At 55.0% G+C, this 6,918-nt stretch overlaps 1 protein-coding gene across 1 annotated transcript in view; it reads right to left on the minus strand.

Annotated features, from left to right (window-relative positions):
- RASSF5 (Ras association (RalGDS/AF-6) domain family member 5) overlaps positions 1–6,918 on the minus strand; it is a 20,081-nt gene that overhangs the window by 4,970 nt on the left and 8,193 nt on the right. The window lies entirely within an intron of this gene.

Raw genomic sequence — 6,918 nt, forward strand, 5'->3', positions numbered from 1 at the left:
GCCCCGCCACCCCGACGGGTGGGGACAAGGCAGCAGAGCGGCTCGGTCTGTCCCTGTCACTGCAATTTGCTTCTCTCCAGCGAAGCAAAGTCCTTCTCCTCTTGACACGGCTCCAGCCCCAGCAAAGGAGCAGCAGCTCCGGGCGATGCCGCCCGCTTTGCGGGGAGGACCCCCCGGGTCCCACGGGTGACACCGAGGGCTCCCTCCCACGCGGAACCGAAACCCTTCAGAGGGAAGCCCGGCTCAGGAACACGGGGCTGGTGTTGCCCTCCTGCAGCCCCCACTCTGGGACGACACTTTAGGAAGGGAACGCTGCCCATCGCTTAGTTAGTTAGCACTTGTGTTGGGTCAGACTGACCCAAAGCGCGCCCAGCCCCGGGGTCTGCACATGGGAGGGCACCGGCACCAGCACTGGCACCAGCAGCTCAGCCCTGCCTGACCTCAGCCCTGCCCAGGGAAGCAGGATCCCAGCCCCGGGCTGGCACAGCTCTGACAGGTCACAGCATCACGCAGCCACAGGTAACGGGCTGTTCTCTCCCACGTGCCGTTGCAAAAGAAACCTGCATTATGACAGTTTGACAAATACAGGTTTAAAAAGCCACGTTGTGTTCTCTTAGGGTCATTTTATAAGTCATTTTCCACCCGCTGTGGAATTAATTTGCTTCTATTCATCTCCCGGAGTCAGTGACAGATGGTTTAACTCTTTCCACCCCAGTACAATTTGAGGTGTGCAGAGAGCAACAGACCTGGGCTGGAAACCAAACCCAGAGGCCTTGCACGGGGCTCCCAGCCCTGCTAGCAGCTGCTGTGCTGTGCTGTGCCCCGAGCAGTGCTGCCCACACTGTCCCCACAGCTGCAGACCCTGCTTTTCTGCCTGACAGCTACAAACCCACCTGGAGCAGGACCCAAGGCAGCCCAGCAGCACCAGCCCCACGGCTGGGACAGCCCAGGGAGGAGCAGAGCTGCTCCCTCCAGCAGGTACCATTACATCAGCTACTTCTTGCTCTTCATGAATCTACCCAGACCTCTGGTTTTGCAAAGTTGCTGGTGCAGAATATGCAATTCTGACTGAAGGAAGAAAAACAGAAGCTATTAACCAAAAACCGTTGCCACATTTCCTGTTGCACAGGGACAGGATGAAACAAGCTGCTCACAAAACAACAGCTCGGCGTGGCTGCCTGACCCAAACCCGGGTACTCTCGGATGGACCCGCTGCTGTCCCAGCTGGAAACAGGGACAGAGTGATGCCAGCCACCCCTGGGACCCACCACAGTGCCTGCCACCAGCCTGCAAAACCAGCACCTTCCTGTTGCACCACCCTCACATGCAACTGGGAGGAAAGCGATGATGGGACTGGAGCTGCCAGGATGCTCCAGCTCCCAACCTGATGCAGAACATGGCACAGCCATGGATGCCAGAGCTTAACCACTGCTGCCAGCTTGCTGGCATCACTGCAATCCAGCAGTTGAAGGATCACTATACCCTGTGAAACTGCCACACGATCCCTGCAGACAGTGTGGCCTGCAGTGAGACAGGAACACCCATGGGCTGCACAGGACCAAGCCACGGTGGCCTGGGGCACCTGCAGCAGCACAAGAGAGGTGACCCTGCCCGTGTCCTCCCCATCACAGCCTGCTGCAACCCTGCCCTAACCTACATGGTTTCTCAATTGTAAGAAACATCAATTGTAAGAAGGGACTGGAGCCTCATCTGGCAGTCGGGCTAATGCTCAGCAGGATAAAAGCCGCCCAGAACAAGTGTCCCAGGAAGAGGCTGCACCACACAATGCCCATGGCCTGGGGCTGGGGCAGCCAGTTACCCACACTGGCCTCCTCTTTGCAATCTGTCACCCATCTAATGAGCCATGGGCTTGTGAAAGCCTGCTAAGGGGGAGGTAAAAAGCCCACGGGCCATCACAACTATGGTGGCACACTCAAAAGAGGGATTCTAAGCCAAGAGAAGCAACAATGAAGCCCCTGTGACAGATTTTTCTAACAGCTTACAAGGATGCCAGGAGAGACACACTCCACCTCCATCTGAAGAGCATCCTCCTACAGCCCCTCACCTTGCACAAGCAACCCCCAACTTAAAAACCTTTTTAAAGCAAGCAAAGGCAGCAGCTCTGCACCAGACCAGACCTCTCTGCTGGGAATAACAGCTCCAGGTGGGACCTGGGAGCTCTCCAGTGCTGCTGCAGAGGAGTGGAGGGGATGGTGCCCTCTCCTCACAGCTCCCCATCCCACCACAGCCCCAGCCAGCCCTGAGGAGCTGGCACAGCTTGGATGCACAGCTCAGGAGGTGGAAAACCAACAGCTCACAAACTATGGCTTTGCCAGCTGTAAAACCAGGCATGGGAAGGCACTGCAGGTGGGAAGGCTGAGCATGCACTTCCACAGAACATTCCTTGGAGCAAGGGCTGCTTCCTCCCAGCCACAAACCAGCCTGAGAGACACTGTCCCCCTGCCCCTCACTCCCAGCCAGTTGTCTTCGCCAGCTATTTAGTTGAGGAATTTGAACAGCAGAGCAGTGGAGATGGGCTTGGCCCAGCATCACCACATTCTTGGCAATGACTGCCCAGTTAAGAGGCAGGAGTGGCCAAGTTCTCCCTGGTGTGCTCGGGCACAGGTCCACCACCATTTACATCAATGCTGTGACAATTTGCATTCCCAAAAATGTGACGATTCCCAAAGCTGTGACAGTTTGCATTCCCAAAACCACAGCCCAGGCTCATCCTCTGGCTCCTATGCTAGGATTTCATTACTATTTCTAAGACCTCTTCTGAAGGAATTTTATGCCTCAGGGCATCAATCCACAATTCCTCCACTTACTAATGAAAGATTTGTCCTACAACATCAGAAAATTAAGCCCAGAGAAGTGTCTGAGACTGCTGGGCCAGGGAGCTGCAGTTTAGAGGAGCATCACCCTAAGGAGCATGCCCTGCAACCACCAACTTTGAGGCAGAAACACAAAAAGTGGGACCTCAGAACTGTAAATCCAGATGCAGCAGAGGCAGCCCAGCTCGATGGCAGCCACTGGAGAGCTGGGACACCTCTGCTCCTGCACAGCCCCCCATCCCTGAGAAACCCCCAATGCCTCCTCCTTCACCCAAAACATGGATGGATGGGGGAAAAGTCACACAACAGGCTTGGAAAAAAAAAACCCACATAACTAAAACAACTAAATAACATCTTTCCTTCCCTTTGAGAAGTTGAAATGAGATGCTGCAGTTGACTTTGGGATTCAGAGGACAAGGCAGGAGAGAGCAGAGCATCTCTAGAGGAGGGGAGAAGGCTCATTGCTGGATTTCAGAGAGGCTGGATGCAAGTGAAGCTGCACTCGGTGTTTTGATTGCCATGGAGATTTCACTTAGAAACTGTTTTTCCTGCCACATCCCTGCTCAACAGCAAGAGCTGAGTGGGTCCTCCCAGGGAGCTCCATCTCAGAGGTCTGGGCTGGATGAGACCCCAGAGGTGCCTGACCACACCATCGTCTGTGTGCATAGAGACCAGCTTGGTGAGACCCAGCCCCATGAGGGAGCCGGGTGGATCAGAGGGATACACTGATCCTCAGGAGCAGATTCTGGGGGGGTCCTTGGGCCAGGAGAAGTTCCTTTCCCCAGGAGAGGTGCCCCAGGGTCAGGCCTGCTCCCAGGCTGTGCCAGACCCCCTGCAGACCTTCCTCCCCTCTGGAAGCCACTCCGTGCTCCCACAGTCCTTCTGAGAACAGAGACAAGGGGCCAAGGACAGGACCCTGCACTGATCCCTGGCTCTGGCTCCTTTTGCATCACCCCGTGTGCTGCCCCAGGCAGAGGCACATCCCTTCTGTCCCCTAGTGCAGGCAACATCAACACCTGTGGGCTTCCTGCCACCCACGAACTGGCACAGATGCTGCAGCCCATGACCAGGCAATTTTGGGGCCAAGGTGTATCTCCAAGGCTAGACAGATCTTGGAGATCACCTCATCCAACACCTGCTTGGATTTCAAGCACCTGCAGGGATGGAGCCTCCATCTCAGGCACCACCACACGCTGCCACCAAGGAGGGCTCAGAGAGAGGGGAGGGAAACTCACACAGGGCCAAAACCACCACAGTGGTGCCCTCCACCTGCCCAAGCTCTGATAACTCCCTTCCAGAGCCCCCTCCCACACAGCACAGCTCTCCAACAGGGTCTCTGCCCTGAGCCCCACAGCACCAGGCAGCACAGTCTCCCCCCTGTGCATCCCACCCAAAACACACTGTGGTACAGCCCAGGCTGCTGGTTCACCCAGGGACCCCCAGGCACAGACCAGGGGCCCACTGCCCCCAAGCCCTGCATCCTGGCTCTTGTGTTTTCTATTCTTGGTCAGAAACCTGCCCCTTTCTCCTCCAAGCCAGCTCTCCTGGCAGCCCCTGATGCAGGACTCCAACAGCAGCTTTGCAGTTTCAAGCACTCGTGCTCAAGGCAGGAGCCACTGAGGCCACTTGGCTGCAAAGGCACCAACAGGCCAAGTAACAGATCTCCAGGGATGAGGTTGTATCTGAGATCTAAACCAGCTCCTTGCTAATGAAAGGGGGATTGTGCTGATGGTTCTGGAAACTAAAAGGAATTCTTCATACTAACACTGTTATTTAAATCAGAAAAATCATTTATCTGATCACAGTGATCAATTATTATTATTTTTTTAAATGGTGAGAGGCATGTCTTCTCCTTCTACCCCACATACAACACATTTCCTACCCCTCAATTATTATGATTTTTTTAAATGGTGAGAGGCATGTCTGTCTCCTTCTACCCCACATACAACACATTTCCTCCACAGGTTGTTTTCCAGGTCATTTAAGCCACATTTCCCTGAGTTACCCATGTTTACCCTGTTCCTGCCCAGCTGGTGGCTGCCAGTGCTGAGCACACTGTGATCCTGAGCTGGTGAACCACTCCTGGGCATCTCGGGACACAAAAACGTTGCTATTCCCAAACACACCCAGCAGGTTCACTCACTTTTGGGTCCAAGATGATGGGTTTTTTTGCAGGTGGCCACAAGCAGGTACTGCACTTGGTGGGGAAACACAACCCTGCTGCCACAGACAGCAACTGTGGTGGTGGAAATGTTTCACATTCAGTAACATCACTTCAGAGAAGTAAGATACCAGGTAGAAGAGGAGGGACAGGGAGTGAAGGAAAAGCCAAGGGAGATGTCCACCTTGGGGCTCCTTCTGGTTCACTGTCTTCTCCCCAGAAACACACTTTCTTCCAAACATCACTTCAGAGAAGTAAGATACCAGGTAGAAGAGGAGGGACAGGGAGTGAAGGAAAAGCCAAGGGAGATGTCCACCTTGGGGCTCCTTCTGGTTCACTGTCTTCTCCCCAGAAACACACTCTCCTCCACCTGCCATCCAGCCCAGCCTCCTGCTCCAGGGCCAGCTCCATCCAGAGCTGGGCTCCAGCCTCACACTTCCACAAGACCTGCACCACCAACAACCTCTCAGCTCACCATGAACCCCCCAAAACCTTCTCTCCCCAAAGCCTGAGGGTAGCTTCCACCCCCAACTGGAGAAATGTGAGGACCCACCTCCACACACAGACCCATTACACAACATCATTTGCTTGAGCAGCAAAATTTTACGTGTGGGTTTGTTTTTTCTCTTCATGCACAGGAACCATTTCCTCCCCATAACACTAAACCCCCAAAAGGCTCCATCTTCTCCAGCAGCCAGAAGGTCTGCCAGCCACATCCAGCCAAGGAGCTGGGCAGAAAGGGGCCATGGAAGCCCCTTGACCCCTCTGTGAGGAGGAGTTCCTGAGCATGAACATGATCAGGCTGCTGTGGAAAGGTAGCTGAGGATCTGCAGTGTCCTGGCTCAAAAAGCAGAGCATCAGACCCACGGGTGCAGCTTCCATCTCACCAACACCAGGTTCTTTAACGTCTCCTACACAAATGAATCATCAAGTGACATTTCAAACCCAGCAGTACGTGTGGGTTAATCATAGCAAGAGGGAGCTGCTGGCAAACAGGGAATATCCCACGTTAAACCCGAGGGAGGGTTTCTTCAGAGAAATTTAAATAAAATGGCCAGTTGGTTTAAATTCTCCCCCAGATCAAGCCCCCCAAGAACAGCCCAGGTTGCAGGGGAGCCCCTCAGCCCCCCACACTGCAGAAAGCTGAGCCCAAGGCAGCTGCAGAGGCTCAGCAGCCTGGGGATGCAGGTCACACACAGCCCAGGCAGCAGCACAGCCCTGCTGGTGCTTTACAGGGGAAATTCTCAAGTGCAAAAGCTGCTCCCGGGGCCAGATCTCATCTCTCAGCACTGCAGGGCTCTGGTTCCTGAGCAAACCCCCCCACTTCCGCAGCTCTGCCTTCTCCTTTCGTGCTCAGCTCTGGTTGGGGCCCCGAACTTTATCATGGGGAGGTTTCTGGTGTGGTTTGTTGGGGGGGTTTTTTGTTTGTTTGTTTTTTAATAAACACTTCAAAGCCACGAAGCAGCCTTGACGATGTTACTGACACAGAAAGCTCCTCCCGGGGTGAAACACTGCCCGGCCAGGCACGCTCCCCTCCCAGGCAAGAACAAGCACCCCAGCACACAGAATGGGACCAGACTCATCCCTGTGGTAATAAATCTGCAGATTAATTTAGTCCTGCAACTCTCCCATCTCTCCAGTTGCAGAATTTGCAGAAGCAGCACCTACTCTGTGGGGCTGAAGCACAAGTCCCTGGCCAGGAGCCTGACCCGGGGATGGCAAGGGGCAGGGCTGGTGCCCCCCCAGCTCTCCCCCCCCCATCACCACCTGACTCAAACCCCACGCGTGGAATCGGCTCCTCCACCACGGGAAAGGGCCAACCAGGCAGGGAAAAGGTTGAGACCCGGCTGAGAAAAACCCGCAGCAGCGCAGCCCCTTCCCCGGGAGGCCGAGAGGGACGAGCAGAGCCCCCAGCTCTGCCCG

This window comes from Chaetura pelagica, unplaced genomic scaffold, assembly GCF_000747805.2.
Source record: "Chaetura pelagica isolate M959 unplaced genomic scaffold, ChaPel_1.0 scaffold215, whole genome shotgun sequence".
NCBI lineage: Eukaryota > Metazoa > Chordata > Aves > Apodiformes > Apodidae > Chaetura > Chaetura pelagica.